The sequence below is a fragment of the Labrus mixtus genome, chromosome 10, assembly GCF_963584025.1.
Source record: "Labrus mixtus chromosome 10, fLabMix1.1, whole genome shotgun sequence".
Classification (NCBI taxonomy): domain Eukaryota; kingdom Metazoa; phylum Chordata; class Actinopteri; order Labriformes; family Labridae; genus Labrus; species Labrus mixtus.
Window position 1 is genome coordinate 26,622,841 of NC_083621.1, and position 25,030 is coordinate 26,647,870.

Sequence of the window (25,030 nt, forward strand, 5' to 3'; positions counted from 1 at the left end):
GTTATTTCATAAAACTAGACATTGTTCTGTTGACGATAAGCTGTCAGCCAGTCAGTCAGGAAAAAGTACAGATGTTGAACTGAAGCTTTTCATTTTCACTTCATGTAATCAGTATATAATTTACCTTGCCCAGAACACTTGGCTGTGCTGACTGTTTTAAATTGTCAACACATGTGTAAACACAGGGCCTATTCCGCCATATTCGATTTTTATTGGGTCATTTGGTGATATTACACTGCTTCTGTATTTCCCTGTTTTTGATGGCAGTGCTGGTAATTTCCTGCTGCAAAGGCCGACCACAGACGAGTGAAAGAGGAAAGCCTAATTAGCACTGCAGGATTTGTTGAACACTTCCTCTTGAGGTTGTAGCTATATTGCAGTAAGAAGGTAAATATTTGAACTTATACAATGGTTACAGCTTCAAGTGTCTGTGGGTGTGTGTGTCATAGTGGTCGAGCATGCCTGATTGCCCGACTCACGGTGATTCTTTTACTTTGAAAATATCTGCTGGGTGGGGAACACTCTGACACATTTTCTGCTACTTCAGCAATTATATTCCAACCACATGATGGACATGCAGAAGGAGAGGGATAAAAACTCCCACTAGGCCTCGTATCGCCTGCAAGCTTAAACTCTGACTGCAGCACTAAGAGATGTCCTTAATATAATAAACAACCTCCGATGCATTTTCACACTGTCCTCTCACTAATTCATGACCCCAATTTGACTAAGGAAATTTTGTTTTTGTAGAAAAACTTGTTGGGCAGGAGGGAAATGTGTGAACTATTCCATGGGAGAGAGGAGCATTACAGTGCCAGGGGCTACTGCATTCCTGGAATGAAAATTCATAAATAATGCAGGGCTGGATAACAAAAAGAACTCCCCCGCTGTCTCGCTCAGAGCTGCACTATCCAAAGGCCATGCAATATCACTCAAATCTCAGAAAAACACAAATTATTAGACACAAGCCAAGATTTTTTTTGTCAGTGGTTTCTTGATTCAGGACAACGGGATCTGCTGACAGAAAAACGGCAGTATCCTAGCAGTCTGCACTCGGGGCCAGAATTGTCAGGAAGTTGCACTGAAATAATGATGCGACACCAAGCCAAAGATGCTGATCAGCTTCTTCTCTTGGTTTCCAAAAGACCATGTGCACCACAACAAGTGCATGTGTGCACTAATCAACAAGCCAGAATATTCGAAAAGTGTGTGCACAACAGCTGAAAATGATAATTAGCTTAGCAGCAAATGCTAACTGAGTGCTGCTGAGGCCAACCACAGTGTTAAGGCACAATCCAAAGTGTAAAACCCTGAGTATCCGACTGAGCAACAGTCTTGTGGTGAGGTGGTAGACTGACAGAAATGCCACTTACTTATGAGTGCCATGTGGGGATATATAATTGTAGGAATGACATTTCAATTTAAGGCCATGTGCTTTTAATGTAAAGGCGTTGTTATAATGGGTGTGGCATTTAATAATTGGACTTAATTACAATTAATTTACTTCTCTAGAGCAACTGCCTGAAGGGCCTAAAATACCAGCCACATGTGAAGCTCACACACACACACACTTAACCAGACAACAGTCTGAACAGCCCCAAGCAATGACACACACATCCCATCAACACCACGGTACAGAAGTGGGAGAAATAAAGGTAGGATTACAATCATTGTGCTCCCCAGCTCTCATATATAATCTTCTTCCTCATGTGACTCTAAGCGTGCATACTTGTGTGTGTGCATCTGTGAAAAAGGCACAGGACAGTGTGTGTGTGTGTGTGTGTGTGTGTTTTTGTATATTATCTAACCTCCATATACAGATGCTCCCTATTAATCACAAAGCGCAAAGACAGACTGCCTCGTTTTTATCATCACTTCCAATAACCTGCGAGCTGTGAACAAATTAAGCACGGGTCCCACGTCATTGTGTAGCAGTAGGTGGAGCAGTGACACACAACGCAACACCGATACAACATGCTGTACTCCAATCCTAAGGGCGGTAATTAAAGCTGAATTTTTGCTTTGTTTTGTTTTTGGATCTTAAAAACAACATTCATATTCTCTGTCTGATGACGTATAGGCTAAACATCAAAAGAGCTCTCTGACAGTGGCTGGGTGAGTTGTGCATTAGATGATCCATGGATTGGACATACTTACACATTGAAATGTTTGATTACAATGCATTTGCATTTTTAAATGGAAGGTAGAAAGCTCTTATAATGCCAAGAGAAAATGCCATGCAGGAAAGATGTGGGATGCTTTTTTTGAAACTTGCTTATTATAAGAAGAATATCTTAAGACAATGACTCAAAAATCTTATTTCTATGAATATTATTTATAACATTATTTATGTATTTGTTTTGCTTATTTAATTATTAATCAATTGGAAATATGCCTCCAGTGGTTTACTCCAAGCAATTATTTATAATCTACTGTGAAGGAGAGAAGTGAGGAGGTCTAATTTAAATCCATCGGAGCACATCCATACTGGTGCAATTTTCACTGCCTTCACAATAATTATGATTTATCAAAATGCATTTGCTGATGTTAATTATCATCGCACGTTTTAAAACACAGCCAGTGTGAAAATAATATAGATTGCATGGAGTTGATTCGTTTAGTCACGGAATGGCTGCAGCATCATGCAGGTGTGAAAATCAGCAGAGTGGAGCAGGTCACAGTGTTGACATGTGTCCACCTGACGTGCCTGTTGGACCTGTGCTGGTGGTGCTGGTGGTGCTGCTGGTGGTGCTGGTGGTGTCTGGTCCGGGCCCGGTGAAGTGGATGTATGAAGACAGAGGGTGCGCGTCAGAGAGATCTACACCCCCTGGATCTCCGGTGGCCCTGCTGGCATCATTAGGCTACCTTAGAGCTGATGGAGATGGAGTGGACGAGCCAGGACTGAAGCAAAACAACTCAAGGCTGCAAACGGTTGCTGAACCGAAACGAATAGCTACGACACTCACACACATGAAGCAGGCGTGCTGCAGCTCTGTACTGGGAATGTCATCATTCAGACTGCGCGTCAAACAGGTTCGTGCCCGAATCTGCATCCCTATACTTCAAAGGAGGTGTACTGATTTTCGTAAAATCACACACGTATGCACACAAACACACACACACACACACACACACACACACACACACACACACACACACACACTCTACCTCTCTGTCTGCCCCTCTATCTGTCACACACATGAACACACTCGTCCCATAACACCGCACAGCACATCTGAACAGCTGATAATAAACATTTCCTGTGAACTCACGTTATCTCAGCCACCCGAGCCTCGTTTAGCCGAGCAGCACTGTAGCCGATCTCACCCACTGAGCCCAGTAAAGGCCGGAACCGAACGTGCCCGCTTACCTTCCCGACGTAAAGCCATTCCTTTAGTCCGATTCCATGCTCTAAGAAGACCGCAAAATGCCGAACACTGTGCAATCCCGACTGTGGAAATGCTGCCTTGAGACGCGGTGCTCCTGTTAAAAACGTGGATGAGACACCTCTTCTGTGCCTGAGTTGCTCTGGTTTCGAGGCGGCGGTGCTGATGCTGATGATGCTCGCTCTCAAATGCCGATAGAGGAGGAGGGGGGAAACGATTTTGCGCGGGGAGGAGAAGGATCTCCTTGCTGCTCCGCCGTGCTGTGTGACTGGGAGCCCGGCGCGGTGCGTTTAGCCGCAGTTGAACTCGAGGAGGCTGACGGGTGATGCTGTTGCTGGTGAGGCTCGGTGCCGCTATAACAGCATCCCCTGGATCATACCACCGCACTGAGGAGAAGGGGGTGTGGCACAGAGCGGCCACAGACACAAACACACACAGGCACGGGCTCTCTCCCGTCAGGAGGTCGTCTGGATCGTTGGCTAGGCTCATTCAGGTGAAGCCATATGGCTGCACTGTTGTCCTGTGCTGGAATGCTGACTCATTAAAAATTGGCGCAATAGCGAAAATGTTGGTATTTTCCTATTTTCTGCAAGGACTGCTGCTTTTGTAACCTTTCAGAAGCATATTTCCAAATGTAAAAAAAAGTCATTCCACAACCTGAAAGCTCATGAAGTGGAAATATATCAAGTTTTTGCAATACAACATGTATTAAAGCAGTGTCAGATCATTTAAGGGAAGACAAAAAACAGGTTATTATGGGCTATAGTAAGATGGAATTTAATGCAAATGTATTGCTCCAGTGGGCCTATAGTTCTAAATACCACCTGCAGATCATCTCATAATATCTGTTTTTCTTTGTTAAATAAGCCACCTAATGATTGTGACCTGTGCTTTCTATGTGCAGCAATGGTTGGGGTATTTACAGGCGGGGAGTCATTGGCTGCTACAAACAACGTGTGAATGACAGGGGTTCTAATGATGCAGTTTATTATTTCCCCAATGCACAGTACGTGCGGGGCTACAAACAACCATTTTGACAGCTGCTTCAGTCTATCTGCCTTTCTGCCTGTCTCACCATATCCCCAACACAGCACAGCACTGTGCAGCTTTTTTTTATTTATTTTTTTATCAACAATAGGTTTTGACACTTTCCATCAGTTTCATCACCGGTTCTCTTCAAGTGGAGGCTATGAGTCCAGCTGTTTGGGACAGAGAGATTATCAGGGTTTGTCATGTGGATGGTTGGTTGACAGGAGGTAGCTACGAGACTGTTCCATGTGACAGTGACTCGGCCAGATCGTAAGCGGATTTTGATCAGAAGTCCAAAGACCTCCACGGTGCCAGAGAGTGAGCCCCCATGTTGAAAAGCTGCATGTTTCTGAACCTCCATGTTTGCCTGCAGAGTGCTAATAGCAGGCACATAACACCTTCAGTGGCTGGGTAAACGCTCTTTTAAAAGAGCAGTTTCTCTTCTGCCCGACACATCTCACTGAGACATCTCCTTGACAACCGGTTCAATGCAGGGATTTGAAATGTCACAGTTTTTACTGTGATTCTTTTTTATCACCATGGTCTATAGAGGAGAGATAATAGATGTGCAGACAGGAGGAGGATTCACCTTGCTGGAGGAGAAACATAGCCTTCGCTTCCTATTCTAGCAAATATGGCAAATAGAAAGTTAAAGTAATGTTTTACATCACATAGATACGGTTTAGAGAAAGTTTTCATCATATTCTTATGTAATACATCTCACATACGGCTCTCATGGAAGGGAAAGCTAGCAGAGCAGACCCAGCCGACATTTTATCCAATAATTAACATCATTAGAGCTACAGATGCTGTACTGTGCTGCTTAGAGTGCATTTCAGACATAATGTCAGCTGCATTAAAACTGATGTCATCTGCTTGTGATTTAAACTACATTAGAATGATATAACCTAATTAAATACTACCTCATCTGGTGAAAAAAAAAAAGTCAGTTGAAACAAATAGAAAAGCATGAGACCATGTTTGCTGATCCAATTATTCCTGCCCTATTTGGACGACATGGAAGCCCAGCTGAGCGTACAGGGAGGGATAAGGAACAGAGGTGGATTTAGAGTTGGTACTCCATAAAAGCGGTGTGAGAGTGAAGAGAAAGCTACTGTTGCTGTTGTGAATGCTAAAGCAGACACTGGTGAGAATAACTTTGATGGGAAGCTGTCCTGATATCCCTTTTTCTCCCCCTGATTAGAAGCAACTCACGCCTTCTCCATGTGACACATCTGTTACAACCTGAACTGCAGGGATATATTACGCTTTAAATAGCGTCAGGAGACAAGAGATGGATTCGGTAATGCATCCACGACTTAATGCTACTCGGAGCCTCAGCAGTAATATCGGATTTTAAGTATCCCTGCACTACTTCACTTCACAGCTGGAGGCAGTTTCCATGAGCATTATTTAGTCTGCTACATGCAAACTGCAAAGCCAACACAGTTTTTCTCCTCGGAACTCTGTGTTCCTCGTAGGCAGTGATCGATTGGATAGTGATCAATCCTTCAACCAGAGAACACAAGGTGAATGTTGCACGCTGTAACTAGAAACCAACAATTATCCTCTCATTTCTTTTTCTCCAGTTCTTGCTGGTTTTCTTTCTTTCTTTCTTTCTTTTTATTTCCCTTGCCTCCTTCAGCCCGTGTTTTCTTGTTTACTATCTTTTCCAATTTAACTTTTTTTTTTTTTTTTACTTTCCTCTTCATCTCTGTCCCCCTCTCCTTCTCCATCCCTCCTGCCTAGCTCCATCCCTCTCCAGGGTGACGATGCTGAAGGGGTTTCTCTTATTCTGTAATGAGGGATCTCAGATCAATGCTGTCAACAATACTCGCCAGCTGCACCAGCGATACAGTATAAGTCTGCCCTATCAGTATAGATGCCTTATCTCCAGGGCTGTTAAGAGTTAACAAGGATATTCTTTCTCCAGTGAGGTGTTAGCAGGATGCTCCATGACCATCTCCCACTATTCCACCACCACCCTCTCAACTCCACAGCCACATCTCTCACAGGAGACAGAGCCATCCATTTATTGAAATCTTTTTTTAAATGACAAAGTGATGACCTTTCCGATGCATGTGCTCCGACGCCATAAATTTTCAACGATTCCATTTTACATTTCCTCCAAGCAGTCGCAACCAAATTACACCTCTGCAGCCTCCGACCTACAGGCAACAAGCCATGATTTTCATCTTCAATTATTACTTTTTTTTTTCTCTCTTTTTTACTTCCAATGGTGCTTTAGCACTTTTGGAGGGAGATAAGTGTTTTGGAAATCAAAAAGGGTGGTATAATCTGTCCCGAAAAGCACACAAACTCTGACAGCACTTTTCAAAGGCTGTCCTTTTCTAAGCCTGTCATCAATTTCCCCTCGGAAAAAGGAAAGGGAAGAAAAGGAGCGAGCATGGAGAGGTATCTATTGATTAATCACTAACAGTAAGAGCCCTGATGTGCGAGTGACGTGAACCAGTTTCAGTGTGTTGACAGATGAAACAGCTTTATAGCATCACCTTTGTGACACATTCTCCTTCAAGCCTTTTTCTCTTAATTAGTCATATCCTCAAAAGGGCATGACATTAATAAATTCTACATTAAATCCACATGTATAAACTGAGGAGGGTTTTGAGAGAAAGCAATATTTTTAACCAGCAGTGCGGTGACATTCAATAGCTAGTGAAGAGCAGCTGGAGATTGCACTACAGAGGACACGGAGCGATACAGGGGAGGACATCACTGCACCCAGCACGTGATGCAGGAATTATTGATTTATAAGGCATATCTTTATCCTTACAGTATGCATGAAAGTGAAGAGAACATCAAGAGCACCCCTCTATCACCTTGAACAATGGATTCCAGTCTTTGTTCTGGGCTTAAACAAAGCGACAGCACACACTCATCCACACACCCTTTGGTCCCAAAACCAGGGCTTAAAAAAATGCTCTCTGCTTTGGACCCCTAAAAATCTGAGGATTGCTCCCATAAGGATCAAAGTCTAGGTGTATGTTTCAGGGGGCTTTTTGTATTTAAGTGTGTGTGGTGTTGAGTGCTTTCCTCAGTCTGTGCAAAAAGCCCCTCAGATAGCGTATGCCACCCTAAAGCATGGGCACTTCTCCTCTCCTCCTTTTATCAGTGCACACTTCTTGCTCTTGCTACCCTGCTTACCTGTGACAGGAGCGCCTTTCAAACGCACCTCATTGCATTTCAAACACCAGCAACTCCCACTCCCGATTCCAAGACTCCCACACACACACGTACACGCACGTAGCTGTCAGCTGCCCAAATATTGTATATCCCCTGGCCTTCTCTCCCACCCTTTCCTGAACTAACTCCTCCACAACCTCGAGTTGTTGAGAAAATAATATTTTATGCATGCCACAGCAGCCCACACAAAGATACAGCTTATGAAAGACATACCGAACCTACTTTCCTGCCAACGTTTGTGTGAGTGTCGTGCCTGTCTCTCTCCGTCTCACGTTAATTTCTGTGCAGCTTGTTTTTCCATGCTAAATTAAGATGTACTTAAATAATGTTTAAATGCATGAATACTCTGCAGATAAGTTGTTTCACAGTTTCTTAGTGATCAATATACATTATGTAAATACTCTCTCCATAAAACTTCAGGGTGCAAAAGGCCAGAAGAGTCGAGTTTTGGCATAGGAAGCCAGCTCCCGAGAGAATAAATCACAGCAACAGAATCGGATGGAGCCTGCCTACATACCTCAGCATTTGTCAGAGCAGGAGAGGACACAGTACAATGAATTTGCATGTGTTTGAAGTGTTATTATTAATTCATGCCAATGAGACTTTGCATAAAAGAGGCTGGAAAAAAAAATTTTGAAAGGGGGGAAAAAAAAAAAGTCCCCAGCACGGGAACTGTTTGATCTTGTTTTGTCGTCTTGTTCTCACTCTGCTTGTGGAAGCCATATTGTTGTCCAAGCATCCTTACATTAAGGTGCTCTCACACTGACTGGGCCTTCTGGGAACAACAGGCTTCTGGAAGTGTGGGCCTATCTTATTTAATCAGCATGTGTTGAGCTAAATGACGAGCTATTATCACTGGACGCCCGCCGACTGCTGCTCGGCTCCTCAAACAGCCAAAGCAAAAGGTCAAACACTGATAATGAGTAGACAGAAAGAGCTATTCCTAATTAGACATGAATACAAAAATTTGAATGAGAAATTAAGGTGGCTTGCAGGAGGAAGAGATACAGCTCATCCATCTGGCAATCTATTCCAGCTGTACTCAATGTACACTCTTTGTCTTTGTTTTTTTGTGTCTCAACAGGTGCCTGTGAGCGTGTGTGTGTCCACATTCATATTCAGGCCTCCACAGGGTGCACTTGTTGATGTACCTGTATGTGTATATGGTTTCAAATGTGTGTGTGTGTGTGTGTGTGTGTGGTGCTGGGTGTGTACATGCTGGCACAGCTATTTCCCCTTGGAGTATGAGAGCGTGTGGTGTTAAGGGGGGTGACAAATATACTGGTGGCATGCTATCAGCAGCAACACAAACACAGGCTGGCAGTCTCCCAGCTGTTTAAAGGGGTCTTTATGTGTATATGTGTATGACTCTATGTGTTTGAATCAAGGAGAGAGAAGCACAGAGGGGTTTTGCCAAGTGAGAAGGTTCTGCCTTCGGGGAGAAGGGTAATTACACGAGAGCACATAGAAGATAAAAAATATTAATGGTATTACTGGTCAGCGGGGTTCTGTCCTTGGGCTGTCCTGGAGACGCATATCAAGCATGTTCTGCTAATACTGTTGATTTTAATCTATCTTACAACAAAATACTGTAATTCCACAGCCCACTTTCTGCCTGCTTTTGCATCTAATAAAGCTGTCACTGCATACTGAGCAAAGTAACCATCTTTCAAGCAGAGGGCTTAAGCTCAAGCCCCAGTGACAGCAAGCATTTACCTTCCTTAAGTGTCCTTGAGCATTTTACTTAATCCCCAGCCGCTCGAGGGGCACTGTTGTGGTGCTAACCTGTGCTCTCTGCGGAGGCAAGTGGAACATGAATTTCCCCTTCAGGAGCCCGAGCTTCAACATGAACAGCAAAACTCTGATAACTCTGTCCATGGTGCTGAAATCCTGTAGTTACAATCGAGACATAAGCCACAAACCTTTCATAAACACAGCATTAGTGGAGCTGTCTTTCAGTATGCAGAGCATTCGCACTTGCAAAGTGCTCAAATTAAGCATACTCAAAGATAACAGCACGCATAATAAATTCAGTTGTATTCAAGTGTGCAGTTGATGGACATTTGTCCTGCAATGCAATTCACAAATTAAGCAGATGAGCTGTTTGCAGCTGGACAAAATTAAATCAGTTTGTAGATTGTGAAGCAGCTTGGAGAGGATCGAGGAAATCCCTTTTTTTTTTTTTTTAACTCAGCACTTCTCTGGATTTACACACAAAGTTTCGTTTTAAGGAGTACTACCAATTAAAACAATTGAGTTTGGCCTTCTCTGGCTCTGGAGCTATTTTCACATCTCCAAACCCCTGTTACATAACAGGGTTCATCTTTCCTTGCGATTGAAATGTAAAGCATTATTATTTTTTTGAACAGGGGTTGCAAATAAGTCACGTATAGAAACCTGCATGCATGGCATCTACATATGAAGCCATGTTCATTGCATGTGTCACTGTTAGATAAACAGTATGGAGATTAAAAGATGAAGGTATTCAAACATAGGAGGGCCTAATATGATATGTCGGATCCCGCCTTTTAAGAGCTTGACTCTTAAACTAGTGCCTAACAGTAAGGATAAATCTTTATTTTCCACCCCCATATTTTCCTGTCCTTTTTAAAACCACAAGTGCTCCGACTTTATAGGAGTGACATAATAAATCACAGAGTGCCCTTTTTAAAGTAAAATGTTTCAGACTCTCAGTTTGATTGATGTCTGTCAGACCCACCTGCCCATGTCTTTTCCTCTACATAACCTTAAAAAACCCAGCCCTCTCACTTTTAAGTGAAGTGCTTTGTTGTAGTATTAGAATGAGATAAGGACGATGAAGAATTTGTTGCTCCAACACTACTCCAGTGATGATCTGCTTTGACTAAACACTCAACAGTTCTTCTCTTTGTGATTTCTAATCCTCCATATGAATATTTAATCTTTTTTTTAAATAGTTCAGTCCAGTCTCACATCATGTCCCTGCCTTACACATGTGTTGTCTTGGTGAACTTATTTTAAGGGAAAAAAAGACAAATGTTGGTGTTGAAAACATCACACTTACATTAAGGGGTCCTGAGAACAAAAGAGCCGCCATGCATGAAAATAATGAAAGGGGAACCTTCAAAACCGTTTTCTCTGCCATGAAAAACACGATTTCCTCCGTGTCAGTGTGCTTCTTTCTTAGGAAAAGCCCCAGTTTCTTACAGTATTTTTTCAGGGTCCTGATACTGCTGATGTGCCAACAGATGAAATATTTCCTCATTTGTGAAACCTTCACTTAATTATAACTTCACAAGATGCTCAACATTCCTCGTTTTCGTACAGACAGCTGCTGCTCTTCTGATATAAATATAGACTATAGTAGTGACTTTAATCTCCTCAATGTATGACTTTCTTCTCTTTGGACTTTGTTCGCATAATTTCCCGAGTTTATTCTCGTAAATGAATGACTTTAATCTCAAAATCTTTTTACCACCTTAACGTGGCCCTAATACTCCTTCATACATATTGACTCCAAACTGAATAATATAAAATAGTTTGAAATATTTAAAATATGAAGATAACAAACCATAACCATGACAATAATATCATCCTACATCCTTTACCCTACTCTAAAAACTGTGGTGCTATAAGGGGTTAAAGTTAAGACCGGCACACGTCATGTTTTGAAGATTTTTCTCTCTTCCTCGGATGAGCCTTCAATCCTCATAAGAAGCTCTTGAATCAAATTGAAATTTCTTCATGGACTGACTTTCCAAAGGATCGAAATTATCCGAGCAGGTCAAAAGTGTATTGATCAGAAGCCACAATCCCTGTAGTTTTCTAAAGCATATCTGACATCCAAAAATATCACCAGACTCCTTTTTGAGTAGTTCTTCCTGCACCCATTTAGTATCTCACTGTATCTCACTGAGAATTCAGCTGTGACTGCCCTTGACTCCAAATTACTCAGAGGAAGTCTGGCGGATGTGCGGGTTAGACAATCATAATAGGATGACTTATCAGTCCGGTTCTGAATCATCATGTTCCTGCTCCTTTACAAAGTTTTATAAGATGGAAGATTTTATTCCATTCAGTTCAAAGTTTCTGCCTGATTTCTTATTAAAGACAAACACTTGCAAAAATAGCAAAGAGCTCTGCAAATATTTTCCTCCAATTGACAGAGAGTCATGAGTCGAGACAGTATGACTTCTTGGTTAGGTTCTTCTTCAAGGTTAGGTGAGCTGAGTTGAACAGTTTCTTTACTTCTGTCTGCTCCTTTCTCTGGTCTAAAGTGGGCAGGGTCAGTTTGAAAACAATACATCAGACACATCTGTTCGTCAGTGGCCCACTCCTTATAAACATGCATTGAGTGAAACTGATTGTTACATATGAGATCATAAATATTGAATCATTTGGAGAAAAATCATATCAATATCAATAATATACTGTTTTCATTCCTGTGCTCTTATTGACAGTGAAACAGCTGAAAACATTCCTCCTGTTTAGTGGCCATTAAAATATATGTTCAAAAAGCTCTTTAAGTGAGGTGATGGGGACAAAGTCAAAGGTCTGCTTTCTCTGGAAAATGTACTCTAAAGGTTAACTGAAGATAGTTTGAGACTGAAGCTGCTCGTATTAGTTTAATCACGAAAGTGATTTGCAAAGTTACAGACTTTAAAAATGAATCTTTGTTGCATGAAAGTAAAAAGAAAAACCTTTGAAGAGCTCCAAAATAAAATCTGTCCTAATTATTGTACAATAAAACCAACTTGTTGTCCCATCCTTCTACAGCGTCTCCTTCCTGTTTTCTCTTCATGTGTGGGTGTGGGGGGGACGCTGGTGATCGCTGTCCTGCTTTCTTGGAGTTGTGGGACTGACTGGATTGGGCACCGGTTGCGTTCTGGCTCTTGCTGCCCATCAGTCTACATAGTTGGGTAGGGGGTGCTGATGTGGTGGGGGGGTGGGTAGTGTCAGCCTGGTTGCTAACTGGCTGGCTTGAATGGGCGGGGTCTGGATCTGTTGTGGTTGGCGGCGCTGTATGAGTTGCAAGGATAATTAGGGGCCTCGTTGTTAGTTGAGTGGTTTGTTGGGATGAGGGGTTTCGCGGCGCTTGACCTTTGATTTGGCACAAGAATACATACAACACATTTTATCTTTTGATAACCAATCCTGCAGATAAGCCGTCTTTCCCTGCAGCAGAAGCCATGCTCCATGCTCCATTGCCTACATTTATGAATAATTTCATACCTTTTTCTTCCTTTGTCTGATTTGGAGTTAGCATCTGAATACATTACATTTGGATGGCAAGATGACCACAACCCCTCAACTCCCAAAAGAAACAGGACCCACTACCCTACAGGTGAAAAAGAGAGGGGTCAAGGGGGGGCCATGGGATGGGTCCCATGTAATTCAATTTCTCTCACATTGGGGAATTGGACGTATAATGGTGAGCAGGATGTGCACTGTCTCCATCTAGGATTATCAAACACCCTGTGTAAATAAGGCGAGATCACACATAAGACAAGTGGAACAAGTGTGTTTGCATGTGTGAAATATGTACTCTGCACGTAAGAATCTTGTTGTTTTTCTAGATTTTAATGGTGTGATGTAAAACTACGTCCGTCCACATGAGAGCAAATATAGAAACGGGAACATTTTTCTTATGAGGAAAAAAGGACACATCAGGTTGTCCAGAATCGATCTTACTTCTGTGTCACTGACTCTTATAAGTTTAAAATAAAGTTTCCAGGTGGCCTTAAAAAGTGTGTCATATTAAAAATAACAGGAGTGGTGTTTTATTTATGGAATGTTCTGTTCTGCGGCACAAGAAACCCTCCAGCGTGCTGCCAGGTTTGACGGTTACAAGAAGTGAAGGGGTAGGTCCAGAAAAGCAAGCATATTGAGTTGCATCCACATGTTCTGCATGTGTGTGTGTGTGTGGATGGTAACTTCAAAACACATCATTTGAGAATGTCATGGGCTTGACTTGAATTTTAGGCATCAATATAAAAACCGCAAGATTTGCTCCAGGGAGCATCAGAGATCTCAGAGGGGTTGGAGTACAGCACTGCAGATATGTGATTAGTGATGAGGCATCAGTTGGCAAGGTGTGAAACACTGCTCGCTTAACACTTTCTGTTAACACACACAGCCTGTCAATGAATTAAAAGCTTACAACCCTAGGCAGTGACAGACACACACACACACACACACACACGCTCACACACACGTACAGTAAACTCTTCTGTCACTTTGATTTAACCTTGTAAAATAGTTCCACCCAGGATTTTCTGAGCTGAGAAGGTTTTCTAGCCTGACATGTGACGGGTGAGTTAATTAAGACAGTGACATTATTAAAGCTGATAGCAACTGCAGCGTGTTTTTATTAATTCACCATCTGACCTTTACTCTGGATCCAAGCTAACACCTGATATCTTTACAATTACTGCATCATACCCTGGAAACATCCTGAGGAGAAGGAGAAAGTAAGATTTCAGCTTTTAAAAATCTCTCACAAAAGCGTCAATAAGGGCTCAGGTTTTTTTTTATCTGTTTCCTCCTCACACTGTGCCCCACATGCAGCAGTGGAAATGCTTTTAAGAAAAAATCAAATAAGGAAAGCAATTCACAATCTCCACACACACACAGACATGCAGACAGTCTTTATTGTGAGGTGAGTGAAAGGTGTAAAATAGAACAGCATTTAGTTTGAATATTACTTTTGATAAATTGTCAGGAACATACGGGAAATAAGGCATTTATATTGCCTAATAGACTAAAAGTAATGTTCAAACCCATATAAGGCTCAGCTTGAATAGCTCCTGTAATAATAAGCTAAGAAGTTATCGATTGATTGAACTCCATTTTTACACAATACAAGGCCTCAAGCAATGCTCTTAAGAGCAACTGAGACTCAAAGGGCGATGATGACAAACAATGCTGCCAGAATCACACTCCCTAGTCAATCCTATGACTTTGCCTGTGGCCAAAAGTCGTGAAATTACAGTTTGTTATACGTTGAAGCCAATATTTTGTCAGCTTATTCTATAAAAGCAATCATTACTATTTTTATAATGAAAAATACAATAATGGAAATTTTAACTCCAGAATTTGTTGGACTGAAAACGGAGTTGTTTATTATTATAACAACCTCACCCATGATGAATGAGTGTAAGCTAAAGTATATTGATGTTACCATGCAGGTGATACTACCTGATACTGATACTGATACTACCTGATACTGAAGGCGTTTCACAACTTTCACAATTTGACTCAGCAGGATCTTCTGATAATAAGCCAACATAAAAAACTTGGCTCCACAATCCAGTATATTCCTATTTGGCACCATAATAAAATGACTAACTGTATAGCAGAAAAATAACATGTAAAGCTTGCTAGATAAAGCATTAGCAAAAAAACACTCAGACTGAATAGATGAATTCCTACTGCCCGTTTGTGGCCGCTGCCATCTTACTGTGGCCGTCATTACTGCGGCGGCATCTCAGCGTCTGCTGCTGCCTGCTTACCGTGACAACAACAATCATAGATGGATTATAAAGGTCAGACAGCCGCTAATGAAGGTACCTTTAATGGGGCAACCTTAACATTATTTAGATACTACATATTAGACGACTCAACCATCCGCCACATAACACTTGATGAAATGCTGTGTAATATAACGATATGCTACAAGCTAGTTAGCGTCAACAATTCAATGCTGCGTTTAATCGTCACAGGCTAGTCGCATTGTGAAATACATTTCTGTTAATATTCATTAAGCACTTTGTTTTGCTGGTGCAACTATTTGAAATGATTACATTTAGCTTTAACACGATTATGCTTGCTAATAGAAGAACATTATATACCACGTCTTTTCGTTAATCGTCTGGTTTTCAACAACTATATACCATCTATGGACCACTCAAAGAGGGCAGAGATGACTTAGAACTATTATTATATTCTTGTCTCACCACTGAAGACTTTCCTAGTCCTCTGCATGGCCAGTGAATGTGTGTAAAGTGTCTGCCCTCATACAGTGTGTGTTATGTGCACTCTTCTTTTTTTTCCCAAAGTTAAAGTTTTTCACGACTGTTAGAGCATGAGGACTCCACTGGATCATCCTGAAGTTTGTTGTAAAAGGTAAAGTTACATAGTAAGTTATGTTAATGTAGTAAAGTGTTTTATGTCAGGTCGCATTCAAACCCACAGCTAGGGAGACGCCGCCGCAGTAATGGCGGCTTGTCAACTTCCGGTCTCTTGCTGGATTCATCAATAACTTTGATGACTCTGGGTTTTCTAACCCCCTCGCACCTCTTCACCCCACAATGCTGAACTCCATACTTCAGAGAGTCAACAAACCAATGGTTAACTCATGGTGGCTATATCCAATATTTATACAGTCTATGATTGTCACAGGTGACGGCAGGAGCATATAATATAATTTATAAACTGAACCAATGTGGTGTGTGTTTTAGGGCGGAGTCGCTCAGTCTGTCGGGACTCTGGTGTGGAACGGGTTCAAGTCCCAGTGTGGACCAAGTCTTGAAATTGGTCTGGTAGCTGGCGAGGTTCCAGTTCACTTCCAGAGCACCGCCGAGGTACCCTCGAGCAAGACACCGAACCTTTGAAACTAGTCTGATTTATCACTCTTTCATGTGCAACCCCCTCACTCTGACATCTCTCCATGAGTTCAAACAAAGGATCCTGTTTGGACATGTGTGTGTACTTCAGCCTATGTGTGTGTAGCATGTCTTAATAATTGAGTGTAAAAGTAATTTTCTCTCGTGGGATACATAAATAGATATCTTCTTCTAACAAAACAAAAAGTCAATACAGTGGCTGACAGCATTTACAGTCACATGAGCAGTGTATATTTTCCTTTAAGATGAATAATCAAAGTACTTGATAGAAATACGCGAGAGACACATGTGAGACATTAAATACCCGTAATCAAAACACAAAATGAGGTAATACTGGGAAGATTTTGGAAGATGTTTAATCATCCCTTCAGGAGAGTTCAGAGACACAGATAATCTAAAGCCAATGGGAATAGATTGTTGGCCAAACACATTATAAAGCACTTAATGATGCTTTTACCTTGGATTTGTCTCCTATCTGTATTTCCTTATCCAGAGCAACTGATTGGACGACTGTTAAATAATAAAACCACTAGCCACATTCCTCATCCATTTTAATTTTTTGTGATTTGGATGGGATGCAAGAAATAACGAAGATCAGAATTGGGCAACGCACTAGAGAAACTTTCACTGGCCAGTTTACAATAGGAGCCTTTTGAGTCTGCACCCAAAGGGCCAGTCTGACTGGATCAGAGAGACCGGCTGGTGTAGCCATTACTGATTCAGTGGCTTTAAGCAAGGTAGTGAGAAACTGAAAGAGGTTTTCTTTTTTTCTTTTTTTCTTTTTTTAGCTGGCCTAACCAGCTAGTATCGACAGAGGCACAATATTACACATTTTCTGAGTGTGTGGCTACATTGAAAATAGCAGGTTATAAAACACACTGAATCACTTGCAAATCACAAAAATAGCACGGCATGACTATTTGAGATGGCTATTTTTTTCTCCTTTCTTTCTCTAGACATACTGAATAAAGGATAAAGGTAAGTGAATGATTTTCTTATTCCTGACAGCAGAAGCCATGTTACTGTAATACAATTTTAACAAGCAGAATTGTTTATTTTTGCTGGGGGGTTTTCTGTTGAATTGGTATCCACAGGCAGATAGATAAAAAAAACAAAAAACATGCATATGCAAGTGCAAGTGCTAGCAACACATTCCTGAAGTAAAACATACAAATCCTTCCTCCAATGTTTCCATGTATGTATGAGATACAGTAGATTCAGTCTGAAAAGTCTGCCCTGATGATATAACGATATGTAGCAGAAAACTCAGAGCACCAGAGGTCCCTGAACCACTGAGACTGCTTTGCAGGGAACCAAAGGCATATCTGCAGGCAGCTACATCACACACCAGTATCTGTCTGGGGTTGGTGTACATCATCATGAGCTGTGTAACACTGGGTACTGAAACGCAGAGATTCCCCAGTGGAGCACCGCTTCCTCCTCTACAAAGCCTGAACATATTGCATTGTAATACTGGGAACATGAAACCATTTGTATCTGCTGGAGTTTTGAGTCGTGAACTATGAAGTGAAGTAAGAGGTGGTCTTTGGTTGTTTGATCTGTGTGGTTATCTCTACACAGTACACTAAGGAAGCAAAAGGGGGATAATGTGTAAACAGTGTTAATCACCAGAACAGAATAATGTGATTTAGTCATAATGGGGAATGGGCGTAGCACATCGCACTTAAGAGCTGTGATTACTGACATCTCACTGAGTCCCGATGTAGCAGAACTAATTCCTACATACAAATGTACGTCTAAAAAAAACCAGACACATTCCTCAGGCTAATTAATAATCAAACAAACCAATGAGCAGTGAAACACCCAGATGATGCGTCTAGTCGGACGACGCCAGGTTTCTGGCAACATTATACAGCAGCGTCAACATGGCCAGGAGCGGTGTTGAGCGCGTTTTCATCTGTTGAGAGGTGTGCCTGATTTCTTTAACATTCCCACCAGGCTGTGGCAAATTGAGAAATTCTGCTTTTTTTCCTTGAGGGATGTAAACATTACAGTGAGAACAAAAAGGTAAGAGAATGAGCACACAAAAGGGGCAAGATCTTTATCCCTATTCAAATGAGGCCATCGTTTAACTTGATTTACTGTGTTTCCTTTGATAATAAACTCAGCTAATGAGGTCAAACTATGAGAGACATTTCATATCCATGTTGATTTTGCTCCGGAGTCTGGAAGAGAGATGGAGCTTAGACTGAATTTACCTATGGAGCAGACATGTTGACTTTAATTAATGAACAGTTTAAAGCAGACTTCATTCACATTTTATCCACGTTTGCATCCGGAGCAAATGACAATTAGCGTTAGCTCATTGTTGGCTTAAACTCCCAGACTGTCAATATTGCAGACGACTAAGCGCAAGAGGAGTGCAAGGGTCACAACTGCTGCATACAGACAGTGGATACAGTGCTGTAATTGTATCTGCACTCAGGAATACTCAGGTCTAATAGAGAAGTGCTTCAGTAGTGCTTCTGTGTTAGCTCTAAGGAAGCAAAAAATGGGGAATAAGGGCAGTGCACAATTGTCACAGTGTACAATATAACCCAACAATTAGCAGTGCTACTTGCTATCCCAAGTGTCCAGAGTGTTAATAGTCTTGGGCAGGTTCCAGTATTCCATTACTGAATAATTGGACAGCATAGTAGGCCATCACTGAGCCCCTTGCTCTTGCCAAGGGAGAGGTGAAAGCCTTATTGATCCTGTGTCTGAATCTCTGATCAATCAACCCAAATCACCCTCCTGGGGATGAGCGAGAGAGAAAACAGGTGACAAAGGATATCTCTATGACTATGTATGTATTAATCACAACAGAGGGAGGAGTGAGGAGATGGGCACAGCATCCCAAACAGCCTGGCTCAAGTTTTCACACTGAATTCTCAAGTGAACAAGGAAGTTACATCAGAAAGTGGACGAGTGCGAGTGCGAGGACGGTTCGGTCAGGTGCTCTGCTCTGCACAGAGAAGCCACCCGGGCTCTTCAGGTGACATCAGTGGCAGAGGAGCCCGCTGTGGCTTCCTGTAATTGAGTTAAATAAATGATTGCGTTTCCAGTGGCGGTAACCACGGCCTTCAGCTTTATGCCTGGCTAGAGCCACAGCCGATTTAATTAATTTTTAATTAGGAGGGAAAATTGCAGGCCTATTCCAGCGGGACCTTTAAGACATCTGTGCATTGGAGATAACATTCTTAAATACCCTGAGCCTCCCAACAGTGCGGGGCTTTGAGGGCAGCGCAGCTCACACAGTCCAGGGCCACGGGAGGTAGATGAGGTGCGGGGAAAAGTTTTTCTGCCGGTCGTACTCGACGTGATCAGGGGGTGTGCTGATTGTTACTTTGAATGTCACCAAGCCCAAGTGATCCCTAAAGCCTCAGACTTGAGAAGATTTGGTCCATCCATCAGTCATATAGCTTCACGTCACTGTCAGACGCAGCTTTAATTGAATGATTGATTGAACTTTCCCTCCTCCTGTCACACACAAACACTTATACTGTGTATGCGCAGGCTGCATGCATTTAATGTCCCACACACACACACACACACACACACACACACACACACACACACACACACACACACACATACACACACACTAACACACACAGACACTAACACACACACACACACACACACACACAAACACATACACACATACACACATACACACGCACGCACACGCACACACACACACTTTCAAACACAAACCCTGATGAATATGTAGTGCTGTTCTATTTTGCAACATGCCACGTAATCCCTCACACACTTAGCCCCTGCATGCTGCGGCCCAGCCTTGATGTATGGCAGTCATGGTGTGTAAGGATGTAGCGGGCGGATGTTCAACAGCCTGTTGGAAGATGTTTTACAGCCCTGGCAAGCAGTATGTTGTCACAATGTGTTCAATATCACAACGCATCAAAATTTACTGCAGGCTTCCAGCACTTTCCATTCATTGTACTTTATCGTCACGGCGACACACATTGATCTTGGCAAATAATACTTTTTATTATTGAACATTACCCCATGCACTCCATAATCAGATTTATCTCCTGTCCGGTATGTCTGCGCGGAGGAATATGAACAGATATCAGAGCAGATACAGCACAGAGAATTCAGCTATATACCTGATGTGATGATATCCACGGAGAACACTTTATCTGAGAGGGAGATGGTATTTAGCTTTGCTATGTCTGCGAAAAACACCTGACCTTCTCTTAGCGATACAGACTGACATGTTCTTGGAGAAATATGTAAGCTGATACCAAAAATGGCTCGTATTTTATCTTCCAGCGAGTCACAGAGCACCTCATCATTTGCTGACTTGAATTTCTGACACTTCGAGGCATTTGTGAAAAAAACAGAAAACAATCAACAACACAATAGCAGTGTTGAAGAAACGAGGAAAATCACTAAATCAATTTGCAATTAATGAACTCGAACCAGCTGAATGGATTATCATCAGAGGTAGAGATTTGTCCCTCCTCTGCAGAGCAGCACTGTAGCTCACTCTTACATTTTGTTACATTAACAAATGTGTTTTTGGAGGGAGCATTTTGTTGGAAGAGCTGATGGCAGAGCATGGAAGTGCCTAATTAGGCTGCTGTCCAGGAGGCTGCAGTGTGTGTGAGAAACGCCCGGTCTCTGGCATTTAATCTAAGCCTGTCACATCCACTTTGCCTCCCCCTCAGCCCCCAGAAGCTCTCAGAGTGCGCGGCTGAGGGGACACCTGAATGCGTCGCTATAATTTCTCTTTGCGGGATTCACGGTGATATGCCTCTCACATGACACCAGCTGACGTCCTCTGGGCTGAACCCTGCTTTGCTCATAAAATAATGAATGAAGCAGCACAGTATATATGCACCTGTGTTTGGTTGTGTATGGGAAAATAAAAACAGAAAGAGGAGACACAATGACAGGTGGAAAATCAGTTATAATTGGACCAAACAAGGACTGCGACCCGATTATTATTTTTCACACAGTTTTGTTTTGCCAATGACAGTCTTGTAAATTGAATCGTCTCCTATTGATTGCATCTAATCAGGGAGATGTAGAATGAAGACAACTACAAAGACAATAACAGTGCCAAACAGGAGGTGTGGCTGACAGGCAGAGAGAAACATTGAGCAGACTGATGAGACAACAAGAGATGTTTGAAACATGTGATTTTTTTGCAAAATCAGCTTCAAGTTTGTTTTTTAAGAGGAAAGAAAAACAAGAGGATGGGTCCTGGTTTGGATGAGTATGGGTCTCACAAATCAAAAGCAGAAACACAAAGAAAAAACGTGAATTATATATTCTCTTTTACCTCTAGTTATATCGTTCCCCAAAGATTGTTTTGAGTTTATCTGTGTTTCATTTTTGAAAAATCTTTTTGAGGTTTTCCTCAAAAAGGAAGCTGTTTCATATTCATAGCTGCACGTTGTTTTCAAGTGTAGAATACTTAATCCAAAGAACTAAAAATATTAACTGTGGTTAATATGCATTCTTGACCTTCTTGACCAAAGACAAGACTCCTTCTGGTGGAAAATCATGAGATGGGGTTAGAAATTAGATAAACATTTTAAACCTTAGCTATGCCTAACTGGAATCAAGGGACATTTAATTCAAGAGTCTAGAAGAAAGTTCCCCTTCTACTTATGACACTAGATAGTTTTACTTCTTTTTGGAGAAACGCACTCACTGTCTTCACTTTCTTGCTGAGATATGGGAATGATGATGCAACTGTCATATCTGTTTGTTTAATATGAGGCTAAAGCTGGCAGGCAATTATGTTAGCTTAGCATAAAGACTACAAGCAGAGGGAACCAGCTAGCATGTCTCTGCTCACGTTTGAGCAGCGTTGCCTTCAGCGTTTCTAAGCTCCTTCAATGACACTCTAACATGCTGGTTGCCTGGCAACTACAAAATACTAAAAACATTGTTAAAGCATTTGAGTCCTCATGTGACCTAAACCACAATGTGTCATTCTACTATTTCTGTTTGTCTTTCATGTTTAACAAATGAAAAATATAGCATGTTAATGAGTGAGCTTCACATTGTCAGGAAGGTGGATAATTAAGCCTAATTTATTCAGCAGACTCAGGTTGGCTGCTTTCATTTTTCAAGCTTAGCAAGCTGCTGCAGCCTGCACATGGGACATGTAAGCCTATATGACAGTGATTTCTCTATCTCCACACCTAACTCGCATGAGAATGTATGTTTTAGGAAAGCCTGCTATATATGGTAAAGTAAATGTTGAAGATATGCATCGCTCAGATTTCAACCATTAATCCATTGCATTATTAAGCTTGTGGTCAAAACTTTAAAGAGCAGGCCTCTCTTTCATTAAACTCATGTGAGCAACTCTAATTATAACAGCAACATATGGCTTTTTTCTGAACAGAGATGGTTAATCTTGCAGCTTTGATCCATCTGTTTCTCTGTTTAATTATCACTGTTAGTGTAAGCGGAAGATTATAATTTTCTTTACAGTACACTCACAGTGAACGCCTTTCAGATTCTCTGTCTTCTCATATTTGGTTCCACAGGTAACCCTGCTGTTCAGTTTGACGACATTGACGACACAAGATTTAATGCTTTAATGCAAAGTGTTCTGTCAATCTTCCAATCTTATTTGGAATTGTGACTGTAAGCCCTCTGATTCTTTGTTATTTAGGTGAACCAGCCCAACAGAACTGATGTTAAACCATTTGTATGCAACTGGTGTTGCTACCTGCCTGACAGGAGTCGTTAAGTTCTGTATTTACTGATTCCAGCCTCATCATCTGTATTCCCCCTGTTCAAGTCCTGAGAGATTGCTGCAACCATAAAGAAAAACACTTTGCAGTGTCAGTTGCAGGTTTCCCTGTGTTTTCCCTGAGGAATCCCACCGCCGTCTCTAATGCTCGCTCCATGGCCAATGACCACATTAACACTTGCAGGTGTAACCTATAGTGAACCCTGTTAAGCTCATCAGCCGGCTGCGTTTACATGGTGTGCCGTCGCTGTGATGCCGGGCTGTAATAGATGATAATCACAGTAGGACGTAGGAGGGCAGGCCGATTCCATTTTAATAGCTTTAGATGGATGTGTCTGTTTGGACAGCGGGACAAGGAAAAGCGGCAGAGACATCAACACCTACTCACTGAGACTCTGGTGTGACCTTCTCCATAGAAACGGGGAAATGTCATCTCAATTAGGCCAATCACATGCTCCGTTTCTGTCACTGACGGCCAAAGGGACGCTGCTGACGGGTTTTGACAGCTGGATGCTAAGAGCTCACATTCAAATCGCTCCATTAGAGACAATTTAAACGAGGAAGTGGCTTGCTGCAACATACTCCCATTTATCCTTTTTATAGTGTGTCACATTTATTTGTGTTTGTAAGAAGACTTTAAATGGGAAGATTATAAATAAGTGGACATCCTTATGGTTGGAATAAAACAGTTTAGTCTGCTGCTGCATGGATTAATCTTAACATGTGACACCGACCTGCTCCCCAGAAGAGACTTTTATTTCAATCAATCAGGTGCCTTGTCATTGCATTTTCTAATTTTCAGTTTTAATCACTGAGCTGATATATCTGCATTGTTAAATCAGAAACCTCATATACCTGTTAAGCCGGATCGTTAATCAACTGGTAATCATTCCAATATTCATTTTCTCTCTGGCATGGAAAACCTCCCAGATACTTAGATATGCACACACGAGTGCACACGAGCCAGCATCGACACACACAAACACACACACCTGCCGTTTTCTACTTCAATCACACACACACACACACGCACACACCAAACACACGCACACACACACACACACACACACACACACACACACACACACACACACACACACACACACACACACACACACACACACACACACACACACACACACACACACACACACACACACACACACACACACACACACACACACACACACACACACACAAACACACACACACGCGCACACACTCTCAAAAACATACACAGACACAATTGTTCAAATCAGAGCATTGTACCCTCACATGCCTATTAAACAACAGCGAATGGTGACCTTGGTTTCACACAGAATATGAAATAAGCCGGGCCATTATTTCGTTAATGCAAAGTACGTGTAGCCCTTCAAGCACTTTAGTTTCCGCCTTAACATTTAACCATTCTTTATTGCTTGCTGACTAGGCTCAAGACAGCAAGGTCAATTACCAAGGGTTCCCCTCAGAAGGTGCTTTACCTAGCTCATCATTTTGCATAAAGTCTTCAAAAGTAATAATGACCCTTGTAAACGCCAGGCGGAGGGATTAAAGGCAATTCCTTTTGTTTTGATACACTACTGTTTGCGATTTTAGCCGGAGCCGGGGAATAAAATGTGGAGGGAGAGCGCTGTAAAAAAGGGTTTAAGATCTGAGCGTATTAAAATATTCAACATGCAGCCTCAAACAGAGGGTCACTACATGAAAAATGTTATAGAGCGTATTATTTAAGGCTTTGGGAAAAGAATGGCCGTCTCCCCCAGGCTACATTTGAAGGAGAGTATGAGATATGTCAGCAATTCACACTGCAGTTTAAGTCTGCACTGAGCAGGAGATTGTAAACAGCAAATACCCATGAAATTATTTGTGTAGCCCCCACCCTTCTTAATGACATCAGGTAACACAACACTAATCCCCGCTTCACCCCCGCCCCACCGACCCACCCACCCAACACAAACTCCCTCAAAATCAACCTCATAAATGAATGCATGAGGACACAAAACGACACACACATACACACGTTGGGCTCATAAATTTCAAACCCTGCACTACCCACCGTAATC

At 42.0% G+C, this 25,030-nt stretch overlaps 1 protein-coding gene across 2 annotated transcripts in view; it reads right to left on the bottom strand.

Annotated features, from left to right (window-relative positions):
- The window catches only part of tenm1 (teneurin transmembrane protein 1), a 168,695-nt gene extending 164,951 nt beyond the window's left edge, over positions 1 to 3,744 (bottom strand). The window contains exon 1 of one of the 2 annotated variants that reach the window (XM_061048927.1): positions 3,371 to 3,744. The gene's annotated coding sequence lies outside the window, so the exon portion shown is untranslated. Of the gene's footprint in view, positions 1 to 3,272 lie in introns of both variants that reach the window. The other variant, XM_061048928.1, reaches the window with a different exon arrangement.
- Between the last annotated feature and the right edge of the window lie 21,286 nt (positions 3,745 to 25,030).